The 18,032-nt window shown below is 42.8% G+C and overlaps 1 non-coding gene across 1 annotated transcript; it reads right to left on the bottom strand.

Moving 5' to 3' along the window:
- Positions 1-16,335: 16,335 nt before the first annotated feature.
- On the bottom strand, positions 16,336-16,437 carry LOC116216226 (U6 spliceosomal RNA). The gene has a single exon (XR_004158682.1). It is a non-coding gene; the product is annotated as a U6 spliceosomal RNA (small nuclear RNA).
- Between the last annotated feature and the right edge of the window lie 1,595 nt (positions 16,438-18,032).

Below are 18,032 nucleotides of genomic sequence, written 5' to 3'. Positions count from 1 at the left end.
GCTGTGCAGTGACTTAGGGGTATTCCCTTGCCTTCTGTGCTATGTCCCTCAAATTTTTGGGTTTATATTCAGGCTTAGGGGCCCTCCCAGGTGGTCACAGCCCAAGAAAGGAAGTAAGGTAAGAGTCTATGCTTCCTCCTAATGTACTCATGGGATGCCTACACTAACAAGCCACCTTCCCAGCACTGAACGCTAGGGACCAGAAGGCCTTCAAGAGTAGTATAAGCTCTGACAGTTCTGGAACACTGGGTCATTCATATAGGTCTGCAAAGATGGGTGTAAGGCTGGAAGCTTTGGGGAATCACTGCATGACTTTTATTTTTAAATCTTGGTTCATGGGTGTTGCCAGATTGCTTTTTTTCCTGAAACGAGTAACAGTCTTCAGTTTAAACAGTGATAGTACAACTTTATTTTCCCTCCTCTGCAGCGTAACTGCAGAGGTTGTATACACATAGCAATGCAACAGTTCTCATTTAGAGTCAAATACAGTGCCAGTAACTGTTAACAAGGGTTACTCAACCCTCCAAATTCTACTCTTGTTTCTTGTTTGCTTTCCAGATGAAGGCTGTTTTAATCCTTTGCTTAATGGGGAAAACCAACCTACAAACTGCTACATTCCCATTTTTGTCATCCAGCAAGAGTGAAACATAACCTTCATACAAGGCTTTCAAAGGAATGCCAAGTTTCCTTGGTTTTCAGAGAAAACCAGTGTAATTTTTCATGTTAAGAGTTTGCCTAGGCATAAAAAGTGATAAAAGATCATCTTCCATTTGTCTGTTTTGTTCTTATAAATCCAGTTATCCAAACACTCTTCTGCGAACTTACTCTCAAGAAGTAATTCCAACCTGCCCATTCCTTTCCTTTGCTTATTTTTAACTTTCTATTAAAGTTTGAAATCTGTTGCTAGAACTTCTTGAAATAGGAACAAAAATAATTCAGCTTGCTACTGGGTTGGAGAGAGAAGTGTTTGGTGCGAAAAGAGTTGGGAGGGAGATAGGAAGAGCAAACAAGGAAAAAAAAAAACCTTGACTTGTATTTACTGAAACTCTAACTTTCAAGTGTCTAACCAACAACAGTTATTGCCAGCCTGGCCCAACATTTCTAGATTTTCTTTTGACATTTGAAGATTAAGGAAATCATGTTTATGCGCGATAGTACCAGCAGACACTCGACTCTGGTCTCTCCCCATCTCTTCAGGACTTGTTGCCAAGTGATACTATGGAAACAGAATTGCAGAATGCTATTTGGAGGTAGGGAATATGCACCTGTACCAGAGACCACAGTTACTAATCGATCATCCGACTAGAGAGAATACTGAAATCGTTTCCAGTCCTGCTTCCCTTCTATACTAAGTCGCTGATACATGTTTGCATGCATTTGCAAACCTTTGTGATAAACATCTGCATTTAATCTCTAGATTTGTATTTTATTTGCCACTTAAAATTTTGGTGAAAACTCAAGTAAGGATTCCACTAAGTGTCTGCTGTTTATTTTATAAAGTAAACATGAAACAACTGACCATAAAGTTCATAGTGCTTTTTTTAGGTTTAATTTGAAAAACACCAGAAGTCTGCTTAAAGGTACTTTAATTTCTAAAGCTTTCAGATATATATCCAAGACTGACTTGCAAAAGTAAGGTACTGACATTGCCTTTATTTATTATTTACCTTTTGACCCTGCTTCTTGTGGTTACATATTTGTTTCAGCAAACTGACTTGGTGGTAGGCCTTATCAACCTCAAGGGTTTTTTTTACTAGAAATTCCCAACCTAAATGGCAAATGGGAACAGACAAGCTTCAAACGAGGGAGAAATGAAAGGGAAGGAGAAAAATAAAGAAAAGAAGGGAGCAAGGGAGAAAGGGAGGAAAGGGAAAAGGGAGGGTGGGAGAAAGGGAAGAAGGAAAGAAGAAAGACAGGAAGAAAATAAATAAGGGAAGGGAAGGGAAGGAAGGGAAGGGAAGGGAAGGGAAGGGAAGGGAAGGGAAGGGAAGGGAAGGGAAGGGAAGGGAAGGGAAGGGAAGGGAAGGGAAGGGAAGGGAAGGGAAGGGAAGGGAAGGGAAGGGAAGGGAAGGGAAGGGAAGGGAAGGGAAGGGAAGGGAAGGGAAGGGAAGGGAGGAAGAATGAAGAAAAAGCAACACAAGGAAAGAAAGAGAGATCAAATGTAAGTAAGCAAGAAAGAGGAAGGAAAATGAAAAAAAAAAAAAAGGAAAGAAAACGAGAAAAGGGATAAAAAGGAAGAAAGGGGAGAAACAGAATGAAAGAAAAGGAAGACAATGAAGTGCAAGCTTTTTATAACCTTGACTTAACATCCAATCTGAGCCAAACCTGTTTTTTGGAATATGTTTCCTTGGGGGCTTATTATGAGACTACAGAGAAGCCATGATCTGACACAGCATAAACTGTTCAGCAGCCTGATGAAAACTCAAATAGCTCACAGTGACAGGAGAATCAAACTATAACTGCCTAGAACGTGAGATTATAAAATGCGAGATTATAAAATATTATGATCCAAATTGAAATTCAGGATATTTATTGAAGTTGTCAGCAAAGGAACGAGGACTAATGGAAAATTCCACTCAGTTACTAGCACCAGCTTTTGGACAAGGAAAGAAGTAACAAGTTTAGAAGAACAACAGCAAAGAAAAGTCTTCTGATATCAGTCCAGATTGTATTCAAAAACCGGAAAAAAGCAATGGGAAGAAAGCAGAGCAAAGATAACTCTGCAGGGGTTTGGAGGTGGGGGGTGAACAAAGGCAACTGTAGCCTGTAATACTGATGCCTCAAAGACCAAGGAGTCCTATATAGAGGGGTCTTCAAAAACTACTCTCTTGCAATATCATGCCTTTGCAAAATCTGTGGTATTTAGAGATTTGCTATCACAAACTCAGATTAGGTAATTTTGCATTTATCAAGTTAAATACCAAAGGGAGAACTAGACAGCCTGCTAGGCAAACCACTAGTGTTAATGAAGATAACTAATAGAACTGAGCAATCCCTATTCAGGAGAGCAGTTAAACAAACATTTAGACTGAGCATATGACGTCAGCATTTAGTTAAATGATTTAATAAATTGAAACCAGATTAATGAAATTCAACTGCTATTCATCCTGCTGCTCAGAAGAATCTGGTATGTCATAGATATGAAAGCAAATAAGATAAAAGGAAAGATGAAATAAGAAAAGAGGTGCTACTCACCTGTGCTATGCATTTTGTCTTTTTTATAGAGCCATTTGTAACCATTCCTAAGCATGGTTTGCATTAAGGCTGGATCACAAACGACACCTTCCACCCAGCTGTTTACATCTGGCTCACAGGTGTTGGAGTGGTGTTTGCCAAGAGCAGATGGATGCCTTGGAAGGACCTCTCAGAACCAAGATGCAGAGCCAAAGAGTAGGAAAGGGAGAAGGCTTTTAGTGTTCCCACTTCCCACTATGCCTCCTGTAACAAAATGCTGGTCAAGTTGAACAGAAATACTGGATGGAACGTTATCGTTGTTTTCCTCTAAGGTACTGAAAGTTGTGTTAGTGAATACACCCAGAAGGATTATGAGGCAAGTCCATTAGGAAAAAAAATAAGAGCATGGATATTGCTGCTGGTAATTCAGGTAAAGCCGTCAGCAACAGGAATTGCAAGCATAGCCTGTAGCTGCACTGGGATTAGTCAGCTGTCCTAACTGTGTGTCCTGCCACAAGGGCCAGAGTGGAGACGCATGAGGCTGAAGAGCTGTTTAACTCTCCCTGGGGCTTGGCAGTGTGATTCATGCATACAGCAAGGAGCCCTCTACATGACAAGTCCAGGTAGCCTGAATGCTTCCTTCTTTAACTGCTCTCCTTTATAGAACTTATTTTTTTAAGTGTATGTTTCTGTTTTCCATGTTGCTCCAATGAATCCAGCATACACTAAAAAACCTTCTGCACCATGAAGAGCTCAGTGCTTTGGCTCTCTGCAGGCTGACCAACTAGTCCTGCTTCCAAAAGCCCATTTGCTTAGAGGCCATATGCTCCATGTGACATAAAATTTGCCTACCCACAACTTTCTGAAGGGCAGGTTCTTTTGAGTACCTGATAACGCATTGTGTGAGTACCTTAGACCAGTGAAAAATATGAGCTGCAAGGTGTACAGAATTACAAAATCATTAAGGTTGGAAAAGACCAGCAAGATCATCTAGTCTAACCACCAGCCCATCCCCACCACGCCCACTGCCCATGTCTCTCAGTGCCACATCCACATAGCTCTGGAACACCGCCAGGGACTGCACATCACCTTCCCGGACAGCCTATGCCACTGCCTCACCACTCTTCCTAAAAAATGCTTCCTAATATCCAACTCAACCTTTTCTGACACCACTTGAGGCCACTATCTCGTCATATCACTGCTACCTGGGAGAAGAGGCCTACAATATGTTGCCTGCATTCTCCCACCCACAGCTGCAAGGGAGAGGAAAGCTGTGGGGCAGAAGGATGCAGGACAGGAGGAGTAGGCAGTAGCTCACCCCCTCTGCTGCCAGCCTACTTCTCTTAGAGACAAGCACACTGGGGTTTTGGCAGAGGAGTTTCATCAGAGAGGAGCGATAGAGCAGACACAGTTATAACAAAGAGATCTTTGTGAATATGACTGGCCTGTGTTACAAGAGAAGGTCTCCTTTTCAGACTTGCTGCCTGGAACACTGATGGGGTCAAACAGCTTCCCAAGTCAGGAAAACATGCCTGAAAATCTCAAGATATTCCCCAAACTCCCTGTCTGTGCAGCTCCTCAGCTCTGCAGCAAGCTTCTTCCTCCATGGGAGAGATTGGGTACAAAGAGGGTGAGATGCAGGATATCTAACAGAGATAGCACACATGTATGGCCTATGGCCCAGAGTCTGGCTCTTGCAGGAGGCCAGCCAGCCTCCTGGTGGACACCACTGTAGTCTGAGAAGTCCTGCACCTTGCCAAGCTTGCACTGACACGGCAATTCAAGGCTATTGCTCTCCAAAGCTAACCAAATTAAAGATAACCCAAACTTCATTTGATCTACTGCTTCCAACTTGCCTGAGGAATTATCATCAGAAGACAGAGAAATTATTCTCGCCTGTTTCTTACACAGTAAGCCCAGGGTTGTATATAGCATTCCAAATTAGCATCATTCATTCTACCACTGTCAAGTACTGACTGCAGCATCTTCAGTGAGAGCACTGAGGCCAGTCTTAAAATACAGCATAAAATGCAGATTCCCAAAACAAACATACCACCAAGCTCACCCACTCATTCCCCGACCACAATCTTTTTTTTTTTTTTTTTTTTCATCAAATTCAGGCTATAGGCACCTAATTTACTCTAAAATACACCATCTTGTAATGATCAAATTCACAAAAAGATTCTTCTCTTTAAATAGCTATGTCACCAAGCCTATTGATGTCACCTAGCTCCACCTAACTTGCACATCGAAGGGCAAAAGCTTGGTACAGATATAGGCTGAACTAATACATAATCAACGATTTTTCTGGAATTCATATACATATTCATTACATTTCTGACAACCCATAAGCATATGGTCCCTCCATCTTGTGCGTGCATCGTGAGCAGTGGGGGTCTCCTCCTCACAAAAGCTCGTCTTCCTCACTGTAAAGTCTTGACCCTGTGAGAGGGGTAGCCCCTGATCCAGTTCTAACTTGCCTTGTGGACATCTTATCACTTACTTACCAAATGTCCTCGAGCTGTTCTCAAAACGTTTATGTTTGCCCTCCACCCCCACATTGTTCTAATCCCAGTTTGTTGCAATCCTCATTCTTCTAGCAGCCTCTGCGCATTTGCTTCTTAAACTATATTTTATTCTTTGTTTTTTGAACCATCTTTTACTCTTCACTATACTTCAACCAACATTTGGAAATCACATGTTCACTGTCTGGAATGGAAATCTGCACTTTGTTATCAATTCCCATTGCAAACTCAGTAATCAGCACTGCCATCAAGCTATTTATGAAATATTATTATGCCCCTAGAAGCTTCATGAACAGAATCATCACAGCAGTGACACACTAAGTCTCTCATGAACAAACATGCCTGCAGATCAGCCCTTGCATCTCCACCGAGCTAGCAATCACTCAAAATATTGCATTGCTACGCTTTGCAACAGACCCTCAGATACTGCTAGTCTCTTGGAAGAGGGCACTCATGAAATCATGAAACACACTTCATTAGTATAAAATTGGGTTTTGCTTATCAGAGAAACAATTCTTCCCTTACACTTAATGAGCAACCAGAAGCTCATTAGTGGGGGGAAAAAAAAACATAAAAAATCAACTGACTCTAACCCTCAGTTTTCACATACTGAGCCCTAATAGCATCAACATGGAAAATCAACAAGCAACCACAATGAGCATTCAAAAACCACATGTTTTGAAATAAACTTTGTCCAGCATCTAACTCCTTAACTTTTGAATAACTCCCAGCCTCAATAATCAGAACCAAAACAACCTGGGCCCCTGAAAAACAATTAATACAAAATCCATAGCATTCAGCTACCATGTGAATAACATTTTTCATTAAATGTTCCCCCTGGCCTCTCAGAAGGGCAACACGAAAGGATGCTTCTGAGATAATTCCAAAAGCAGCCATGAAAATGAAGAAAAAATATTATAGAATTAAAAAAAGACACTATTTCTCATGCATATTTCAATCTTCATTTAGTGCAGCTGAATTGTGGTGTCTCACAAATCTTGCACATACTGTGAGTCCTTCAGAACATGGCAGAGCATTTGGGACTGCTGTGGGAAGAATATGCCACACACATGCTGCATTGGGCCATGAGGAGAAGGGTTAAGGTACTTCTTGTGACCAGCAGGATATCTTCCACTTCTCACTGTATTCAGTGAGTGAACAGCAGTTCCTCTCCCCACCATGCCTGTCCCCATTTTGATGTTTCCCTTGCATTGCTCTGTTTTGCACTGTCAATGCACCAGTCCCAGCCCTGAGTCTGTGTCAGGAAGATGATAGTCCTGAATAGTTGAGGGTATACCCCCTTTAGAGATTGTCTTGGCTGCAGTAGTAGCTTTCCTGAAATGCACGTGCAGTGTGGTGCTCTAGTTACTTTCAGGAATGTGCTTCTACTAGGGATTAAGTAAAGTAAATGTTATGTTATTATATCTGTTTTCATGTTTGCATATGCATACCTGCCTTTAGCCGTGTGCTCCAGCCTGCCAACTGCTCCTAGTTGTTAGAGAGTGCCTTAGTTTTACAGGGTCACTCTTCAGTTTTCAAGTGCTTTTCTTTAGAGAATGCCTGTGTCTGCCTGTTCACATTCCTACCCTAAACACACAAATACCATATTTAGAGTTACAGTTCCCTAGAACTTCAGAAAGAATCTTTGCACCATAAAGAAGCAATGCAAAAAAAAAAAGAAGAAAAAAAAAAAAAAAGGTCATATCTGAAGAATAATTTGTATGGTAATACATGTATTATGAAGCCCTGCAAGATGCCTTTGGGTACCCTAGTGAGCTAATGGTGCCCAATATTTTTTTCTCTGGGACTTGGGTGATCTATCCTCTGACTTCCTATTCATAATTTGATGAGTTGACTTTTTCAGACATAATAGCACCACCTAGCCTCACTTTTCCAAGTCATTTCTACTTATTTCCAAGCTACTGCCTCACAAACTAGGCCAAGTTTTCCATTAATTCCCATGACTTCTGCAGAATGTTGCTGCTCTGGAGAAAAGCCCATGGTCTTCAGTGAATTCAACTATGTTGACATCTAATGGATCATGTTCTTCATCTTGGTTTCCTTGCCAGCCCATGCAAGGGAAGGATGGTGAGCTTGTTGCTCCAAAATGAGAGGTATTCTTCAGTCTTGTCAACAAAAAATACTGAACAGGTATTACTGCACTATAATGATGTAAATCACAAGGAATACTACAATATTGAACACAGTAGATTTTTCCTTACGGTTAACAGCAAAAATAATCTATAATCTTGAAAGTGAGAGTTTTATCCCATAGATTAAAGTAGTATAGGCTCTATTCATCTTCTGCTGGGCAAAAGCAAATACATAGATATCCTCAGTGTTGTTAAGTCCTTCCACATGCACAACTGGGTCCCTGACACTCTTGGTGTACATCAATGGAGAATTTGACCTAGAAATTGCACATTTGAGTAAAAAGCACAGGCAGCTCTTAAAAATAGCTGGATAGGTTACTTATCTTGGACACTTCTGAGAATAACTAAGAGCAGCTCTTCTGCAGCCTTTGAATGTTTCAGGATGGCTAAGCCATTCAGGCAAGTAGACAAATTTGCACGATCACAGCATGGAGCTCTGAGAAAGCTCATGAATGCTTTTTGCCCAGGAGGTGTTTGACAGTTCATGGGGCAGAACATCTTAGGCAATGCTGAATGAAATCATCTGCCATTGTTTCCTGTGGAAAAGGGAGCAGAGGGGACACAGAGCTCCTCAGTTTCTAGATTGGAGCAGCAACTAATGCTCAGACAACTTACTCATGCAAAAATCACTAGACTGTCACCTTTTGAATATTTATAAACTCTGTGTGCCAGGATCATGGTGAGAGCTAAGTGTGCAGCCCTGCAAATATGTGGCTTAACGAGTGTGCAAAAGCATTTGTCAGCCCCATTACCGAGCTAGTGATTTTGACAGCAGTCCAAGCAATGGTGCTTCGAGGTAAATTATTAAAAAAGTGGTCCTGAACTGTTCAGTTGTATGTGCAGCTGGACACTTTCAAAGTGAATTGCAGGTGCAAACAAGAAAGTTTGAATTTCTCTTTGCCTATGTTTCATGAAATTCAGGTACAGGACAGCCTCAGCAGCCACAGAAGGTGTGCAGCCTGTAGTGCGATAGGTTTTTCTTCTCTCTCTCACACCCCCAACCAGACCATCTTAATTTCTAGGTGCTGTATGTCAGCATGGGTTGATCAGCATGGAAGAAGGGATGCAATCCTTTCTCATGAAAATATTTGCTTAGTGAGCTGTAAGTAGATTTCTACCTGTTATGACTGAGAGAAAAAAAAAAAAATAAATCATCCAGTGGATCTTGTGCTGTCACTGCAAAAGTAGCAAGGCACAGTGAGAGCCATGAGAAACATTCTCTGAGCGACAGCAGCAGCCCCAGCTGGGCTGGGCATTGCCAGGCCAGGCACACACTGCTCTGCAGCTGATCAGCTCTGAAAAGAAAGGATCCCAGTTTCTGTAACAGGAGTGGTGGGCAAGATGCCAGCTCCCAGTTTCTGAATGCTGGAAATGGTTGAGGCTGCTCCTGGGGAAAAGGCTGAGCCCAGCAGCATGGGTCCATGGCCAGCCAGGATGAAGCTTAACTCTCTACTCGCTACTAAGGAGCGGTAGTGAACGGAGCTAAATCCAACTGGCAGCCGGTCATGAGTGGTGTTCCCCAGGGTCGGTGCTGGAGCCTGTAATCTTCAATATCTTTATTGACGACCTGGATGAGGGCATTGAGTGCACCCTCAGTAAGTTTGTGGATGACAGCAAGTTGGCTGGAAGTGTCGATCTGCCTGGGAATAGCAAGGCCCTGCAGAGGGATCTGGGCAGGCTGGATCACTGAGCTGTAGACAATGGGATGAGGTTCAACAAGGCCAAATGCCGGGTCCTGCACTTTGGCCACAACAACTCCAGGCAGCTCTACAGGCTTGGGGCAGAGTGACTGGAAGACTGTCTAGAGGAAATGGACCTGGGGGTATTGATTGATGCTTGGCTGAACATGAGCCAGCACTGTGCCCAGGTGGCCAAGAAGGCCAATGGCATCCTGGCTTGTATCAGAAACGGTGTTGCCAGTAGGAACAGGGAAGTGATTGTACCCCTGTACTCAGCTCTGGTGAGGCCACACCTCGAGTACTGTGTCCAGTTTTGGGCCCCTCACTGCAAGAAAGACATTGAGGTCCTGGAGCGGGTTCAAAGAAAGTCAACAAAGCTGGTAAGGGGTCTGGAGCACAGGCCTTATGAAGAGAGGCTGAAGGAGCTTCAGTCTGGAGAAGAGGAGGCTCAGGGGAGACCTTATTGCTCTCTATAACTTCCTGAAGGGAGGTTGTAGTGAGCTGGGGGTCGGCCTCTTCTCTCGTGTAACCAGTGATAGGACTAGAGGGAATGGCTTCAAGCTGCACCAGGGGAGATTTAGGCTGGACGTTAGGAAATACCACTTTTCTGAAAGAGTGTTCAGGCACTGGAATGGGCTGCCCAGGGAGGTGGTGGAGTCACTGACCCTGGAGATGTTCAAGGAACATTTGGATTTTGTGTTGAGGGACATGGTTTAGTGAGAACTATTGGTAATAGATGGATGGTTGGACTGGATGATCTTGTAGATCATTTCCAACCTTGATGTTTCTGTGATTCTGTGATTCTCCAGGGATCTGTAGAGATAGCAGATGTGTCCAAGCAGAAAGCAAAGCTCACATAAGGGGCAAATCCTGGAGTGCAGGAGCTGACAGATCTCACTTATATCAGTTTTTGTCAACAAAAGCCTTTACACAGCAACTTCATAGCAGACAGCCACCAGTTTAATAATTCGCAGTGGCCTCCAATCAAAGACACAACTGCACTGTTCCACGGCATTTAGACAAAGGCACCTACCAAATTTCACACAGAAGCACTGCAGTTTCTATCATTCTTACACAACACTGTGGCCAATACCATCCAACATTCCTTCTGCTGAAAGCAATGCATCATGTTGAAAAAATATTCAAGAGCCAGTCTGTGTAGTGCTTTGCCACTTTGCCAGTTTGCTTTGCCACTGCAGCCAAATACAAGTGGTACTAAACTTTAGATGTTAATTTATAAGTCTTTGTTCTCCCCTTGCTCATTTGTTTCTGGGGACTGTATGGGTTTGCTTTGATCTATGTATCCCTTTAGTCCATTCACAGACCACCCGTCTTCTGCCTTACAAGCCACCACAATGTGTACGTGCACCATGGACTGACACACCCTCTCCTTTTCCTTCCAGAGCCTTTCTATTACAAAATGCTAAGAGTTAAACTACATTGTACATTAAGAAGTAGTACTGGAAAGAAACTACCTAGCAGGACACCTCTAACAGATTCAGTGATGAGAATACAAAGGATATAGTGAAAAACAGAGGGGCAGAAAATGTTGCCTATTTCAGAGAAAATGCAAAATAAACTTTTTCTCAAACCATATATGCTCTATTGCAACTGTACACAGGCAGAAGGAGATAGATGAAGTCTCAGAGGATTGTACAGTGGTTTATTTAGAGTGCAGAAAAAAATGCAGAAGCAACAAAGTAACTTTCTCACAGGTCAGTTGATTGGGTCCCAGTAAGAATCGTAGAATCATAAGGAGAACCAGATTCACAGTCATGGCAATTATTAAGAGGTAGCATGGATAAGAGCCAACACCTGATCCCTTCACATACCCTACAATTCATCTATCCCCTCAAGCTTGCCCAGGTTCCTGACCTTCATCTCTGCTGGTCCCTGATAAACTCACACTATCTTCCCACATTCCAAAATTGTGCTCAGGGATACTCCATCCATTATGGATGATACATTCCTTCCTGCACTGTGCCAAACAGCCTTGGTGTTTGCTGCACAGGAAAGCTCAATACACAACCCATACCCTTCTGTGACTACCCATTAAATCCACTTTTCCATAAAATTATAAAGTTGTATGGCTCTAAAATAGGCAGAGTGATCTGGTTTGAAGCTGTGAAGCTTAATGAATCAGTCAAGAGCAGCAAGTAGCCTGCTCTTCTCTATGAATATGAAAAAGTCATTTCCAAGGGCCTGAGATGCTTGTGTTGCACTTTTCTTTGAGAAATAAATGACTCTGGTTTGAATGTTGCCAACACAGAAAAATTGAGAATTAAAAAGCACTATATTGTTTCATCCCCTTTTTAAGTCATCGGTAGAAAAAAATTTCAAATTGCTATAGCAACTGGCTTAAACAATACTCTGGAACTTGTGGGTATTTATCCTGTGACCTAAAACTCTGCTATTCTGCAAGGCAAAGGCATTAAGTCAGGACTTTATTCCTTTAACATGTGGTGTCCAGGAAAGATATTTGCTCTTGTGTTTTGTACTATGCACTACAGTTAAGTGCACCAGCAGTAGGATTCATAAAGAAAGGCATTAGTTACCTGCATGTAAACCCCAAAGCCTATGTATGAATTTAAAATTTATGGAAATAAAATTATAGACATAAAACTAAAGTTGCATAGATCCAGATGAGTATTAACGAGTGTGAAGGCCTGAAAGAGTAATGTGTTATTTTACTATTATTGTAACATATGTTTATCTTTAAAGAAGGTGGCTGTAAAAGGTATCACACAGAGGTTTAAGTCTGGTGGGTAGTGCAAGTAGCGCTGGATTAGGTGGCTGGGGACCAGGCAAAGATCAAGGAAATTATGTTATTCCCAAATTCAGAGAACTCACCAAGGGAACAGAGGAGAATTTGACCAGAAGACATTTTAGGAGAGGTGAACAGGAGGATGCTGATGTACGTATCTTTTAAATTCAGAGCATCTAGCTCTCTGTGATGCATCCCACAAATTAGGCAAGAGATTGCAATTCTGAAAGCATTATTCCCTTCTGGATCAATAACCAGAGATCCTTCTATTAAGTGACAAATTCAGCTCCCAGTATGAGACAGTAGATTTTGGCTTATTTGTAGCAGCCTCTCCTCCTCTGACACCATGATTATTGTGTACTGCAAAACAACAAACTGCTTTTTGGGAACGTGTGTTTCAGTGAAAACTGACCTATAAGGATGGGTTGATCTAAGACATGGGTGTCTAAGCTTTTGGCTTGCCTGGGCCGCATTGAGCAAAGAGAGATTGTCTTGGGCTGCATGAAAAAAAGGTTTTTATGAAAGTCTGGTTAAAGAGGCATGATCACATTTTTCTTTGAGTTGAATATCTGATTGCAATGTAGTACATTCCATTAGAAAATTTGCAGGTATATGTCAAACTGAAAATGGAGTCACAAGTACACCCAAAATAAAGGTAATTTTTCATCAGTCTTGAAACCAGTTTTCAAATTCCTTTATCAAAACAGAAAGCATGGCTGCATATTTTTCACTGTTCAAAGGGCTGTATTTAGCCAGTGTATCCAAATCCAAAAAATTATTTGTCATCACTTGAGTTAGCACAGCACTGTGCACTCCTCAGGTCCACGTTTCTGTCCAGATGGGATTCATAGTGCACTGCTGTTCAGTTGGTACTGTGGGGCTGGGCTGAACCTCACAGCCTCCATGATGGAGAGGGACAGAGGGAGGTTGCAGTGTGAGTTGGGCCGGGCTGCATGTGTCCTGTGGGCTGTGGGTTGGACATGCCTACTCTAAGGGAATGGCCATACACTCACTGCATGCTGCTGGTGTTCCTGGTAGTGCCAGGGACAGGGCTCACAGTGAGCCAGATGTAGAAGGGTTTTGAGATGTGGGATTCACTGAGAGGGCACACAGTAAATATATGATATATCTTAGCTTCAATAAAATTTTCAGTAGTGAATTTGGAGAGATCTGAACAGCACTTTCACAGGCAAAACTGGAATTCAAAATAGTCCTGACTAAATAAAAATATGATTTGAAATCAAGAGGATGAGACTCAGTGAGAGCAGGAAAGCTCTGATGTGCATCAGATGGAGCTGGCAAGACCAAGAGCACTGCTGTGCAAAGAGATGTGGGGCTCAGAGCAAACCGGGGAGCAAGCATGAATCAACAATGTGATACTGTTGTACAAAAGGCAAATGTCATTCCAGGACATAGAAGCCTGCACTGTAAACAATTGCTCTGCTCTCCTCAGCATCCATGAAGCTGAAACAGCTGCCCTGCACCAGGGCTTGGCACTGGACCTTGCTGGGGAAGAGGGTCGAGAGGAACTGCAAGGAGCTGGAAAACAGAGGAAAAAGCTGAAGGAATAATTTGTTTAGGCTAGAAAAGAGTTCCGCTGTAACCACTCATTAGAACAATATTAAATGCTGAAATTCACAAGGTTGCTGGCTGCTCTGGGAAACTCTGAGAGAGTTGGAGCACTCAAGGAGGGGAGATGGTCCCAACACGCTTGGGAATTAGCAGGCTGCCAGGGGTGACCCAGATTCACTCAGAGCTTCAGAGCCAGGAACAGCCCTGATGGTCTCCCAGGCCATCTGCCCACTCTCAGTGTTTACAGCTTTGCAGTCACACCCTCTCCTTGACCGAAATTCAAATGCATCAGATCTACCATCTTTGAGCTCACATCACTGATGGAAGGAGCAAAGGAGACATTGCACCATGCTGTGTGTGTCAGTGAATGACGCTCACTGGCAGCATGTACTGTGAAAGTGGGCTTTGGACATGAGGGGTGGGAAGGACAGGATCCAGCTGCCTGTCTGTCCTCCTTCCAGCACCGTGTGGGACTGGGAGGACATATTCCACCACAAGGAAAAAAAAGACAGTAGAAAATCCCTTCTGGCTCTGGGTCTGCAGTTGTGTTAGATCCATAAAAAGAGATAATCCAGTCAATTGAGAAGGTTTGGGACTAAAAGCAGGTTGATTCCCACTCTTCTTCAGACATTTCTTTATATAGACATAAACTGGTTTGGAGGGTGAGGATGGGGTTACCTCCCACACCCAGCCACCACTGGCTGGGATTGCCTCTGCCGAGTCCTGTTGGTTTCAGGGAGTAGGAGGGGGTGGTATCTCTAGCCATGGACAAAATGTGCCTATTTGTCTTCAGAAAACCAAAATCTCACTTTACTTAATAAAAAGTGCATCAGTATATATACATGTATATACATACAGTTTGGTGCTCTGGTGTTCAGACTGATATATCCAGTGATGTTCTTATTTGCACAGTGTACCATTGCTGCTTTCCTGCTGTCCTTCAAGTATCCCTCACCTAGACGCTTCTTTCCCTTGTTCTTCTTACAGAAGAGGGATTTTGATAAAGCACTTCAAGACTTCAACACTGAGAGTTACAGCCTCCAGAGGTCTCCAGCACACTCATTACAGTGCAATAGGTCCTGATTACAGGATTTCTTTCTGCACAATATTATCCATGAAATTAAAAAACAAACTGCACTACGCAATGTTAGGAATGGTCTCTCTCTGTCCAAGGTGAAGACAATGCACCAAAGTTTTGCCTAGGGCTATTTTATACTGTAGTATTTTCATAGAATCATAGAATCATCAAGGTTGGAAAAGACCCACAAGATCATCTAGTTGAACCTTCGGCCCATTGCCACCATGCCCAGACTCACCACATCCCTCAGTGCCACATCTGCACATTTCTTGAGTACTTCCAAGAGCAGTGAGTCCAGCACCTCCCTGGGCAGCCTGTTCCAATGCATCACCACCCTTTCTGAGAAGGTTCCATTCTGAACTTCCCCCAGCACAGCTTGAGGCCATTCCCTCTCATCCTATCACTTTACCTCAGAGAAGAGGCTGATCCTCACCTCATCACAGCCTCCTTTCAGATAGTTGTAGAGAATGATAAGGTCTTCCCTTAGTCCCTTGTTTCCAGACTAAACAATCCAAGTTCACTCAGCTGCTCGTCATAAGACTAGAGCTCCAGACTCTTTAGAGCTCTGTCCTTCTTTGAACCCGCTCCAGGACCTCAATGTCTTTCTTGCAGTGAGGGGCCCAAAACTGAACACCTATTCGAGGTGCGGCCTCACCAGTGCAGAGCACAGAAAGGCGATCGATCACCTCCCTGGTACTTCTGACTACACTGTTTCTGATACAAGCCAGGATGCCATTGGCCACCTGGGCACACTGCTGGCTCATGTTCAGCCAAGCATCAACTAACAGTCCCAGGTCCATTTCTCCTACACAGTCTTCCAGCCACTCTGCCCCAAGCCTGTAGTATTGCCTGGGTTGTTGTGGCCAAAGTGCAGGACCCGGCATTTGGTCTTCTTGAACTTCAAATCCCACTCAGCCCAGCAATCCAGCCTGTCCAGATCCCTCTGTAGAACCTTCCTTCCCCCTGGCATATCAACACTTCCTGCCAGCTTGGTGTCATCTGCAAACTTTCTGAGCGTGCACCTAAACTCCTCATCCAGATGGTCAATAACAATATTGAACAGAGCCAGACCTGGTACTGACCCACAAGGAACACCACTTGTGACTGGTTACCAGTTGAATTTGACTCCATTCATTGTCACTTTATGGGCCTGGCCCTCCAGTCAGTTTTTTACTCGGCAAAAAGTACACTTGTCCTAGTCATGGGCTACCAGCTTTTCCAGAATACTGTTGGAGACAGAGACGAGGCTTTACTGAAGTCTAGGTAGATTATGTCCACAGCCTTTCCTTCATCTACTAGATCACTTGGTTGTAGAAGGAGATGAGGTTGTTCAAGCCAAATCTCTGTCTGATCCTCTGATTATCCTGCACATGTCACATGATCTGGAAAAAAAAAAATGGAATACTTCATGAATTTACATGTTGTCTTTGTGCAGGGTCCATACAATCTTCTTTGTATCAGTTTGATTTTAGTATACATGCTGCCAAAGCATGAAAAACAGCTGCAAAGCAGCTATATATATATATATGTATGTAAACTACCTCTCTGCAGTGAATGCTCTCTGTTCTTGTTTTCTGCACTCTCTGACCACAGGTCACTGCCAGCAATTCTATCACTAATGCGTCAACTACATCAGATAGCTTGGCATTTTTGCAGGCAGCAACAACATGAAAATAAGTAACAGGAAATTAAACAAGCTCCTTTTTAATTTAATTTCAATTCATGTGTTGTCTAGTCTTTTCAACAAGTTAATGTTGAACATCCCTGTTTTCTTAGTAGCTGTAGCCCACAGTGTGATCACATCAGAGAGTAACACTGCCCTCTGAAACTGGTCCAGAGCAACACAGGTGTAACCCTTCTCCATCGCTCATACCAGAACATTCAGATCTTTCCACAAGACTCCTGTTGGCTTAGTAAATCTGCAGAATCAAACAGATGATCCTATGCAGGGTAGAAATGTCCTTCCCATCCATGGTCATGATTTAATGCTTGTGCTGTCTATGTGTCTAAAGTAGTGTAAGGCATCATATTTTACCACTATCATATCTCTCTGGAATTGTGTATCCCTTCAGATCCCCTTAGAGGGTCTGCCATGGAGAGAGGCAGAGGGAAGTGATTTCCTCAATGAACCAAAAGTTTTTCCTCTGCCCCCATCCTCGTGACTGCTTCCTTGCAGGGCAGCGCACGCTACCAGGGTTTCTGAGAATGGAAATGGAGCATGTGATAGTGCTTTTAATGTCTACTGCTTTTCCATGCTCTCCTCTGTGTTTGTCTCCTGGGGCTGTGCAAAACCTCCAGCCAAAAAACCGCTTTGAGTAACCCTCTAAAAATCCTCCTCCACAGAGTCCAGTGAGCTGTTCCTGTGGGACATTACTGAGAAACAAAAAGCACTGTGGGCTTCCTAGTCATACAAAAGACCTTGACAAAAAGAACAAACACACAAGTATCTCAGTTATTCTAATTAGCATAAATGCTGACTCTCACAAAGACCTTATCTCCATTGTTTGAGATTCAACCTCCAGCTTTGACAGCCCTGGCATCACCACAATCTTCATAGCCTGGGTTACGAAACACTGTGGTTGCTCCAGACTTAGTGAGTTTGCTTTGCTATTACATTACAACTATTGCACTTCACAGCATCTCATGCAGAGGAAACACACAAGGGCCCAGTCTTTAACTGGGACTCACCCTGTGAAGTGTATTTATATGTCAGAAAGAAATATGAAGCTGATGGGTATATTCATTACCCAGTATATGAAATTTCCTGGCTCTCAAATGCCACACTGTCAGAGACAGGAGACTTCTGCATCTTTATCAGTTATATACACTGCAAATTAAAAATAAAATAAAAAGGAAATGTTACTAGGGTCAAGTTAGATTTTAGCAGAGTTCCTCATAGAGCAAATAACTTGGAATATGTGCTCCAACTAAAATATTTTAATATAAAATAGCACGTATTATGCATTTTCATTAGCTTTCTGCCTGAATTGCATAATGTATTTCAGATTAGAATCCATTCAGAGATAGAAAAATTCCAGCAATTAAAAACACGAGCTGATTACAACATTCAAGAACTTGTTCACTTGT

The sequence above is a fragment of the Meleagris gallopavo genome, chromosome 1 (assembly GCF_905368555.1).
Source record: "Meleagris gallopavo chromosome 1, MGAL_WU_HG_1.1, whole genome shotgun sequence".
NCBI classification, from domain to species: domain Eukaryota; kingdom Metazoa; phylum Chordata; class Aves; order Galliformes; family Phasianidae; genus Meleagris; species Meleagris gallopavo.
Note: the sequence above shows the minus strand (reverse complement) of the source record. Positions and strands in the feature narration are given on the sequence as shown.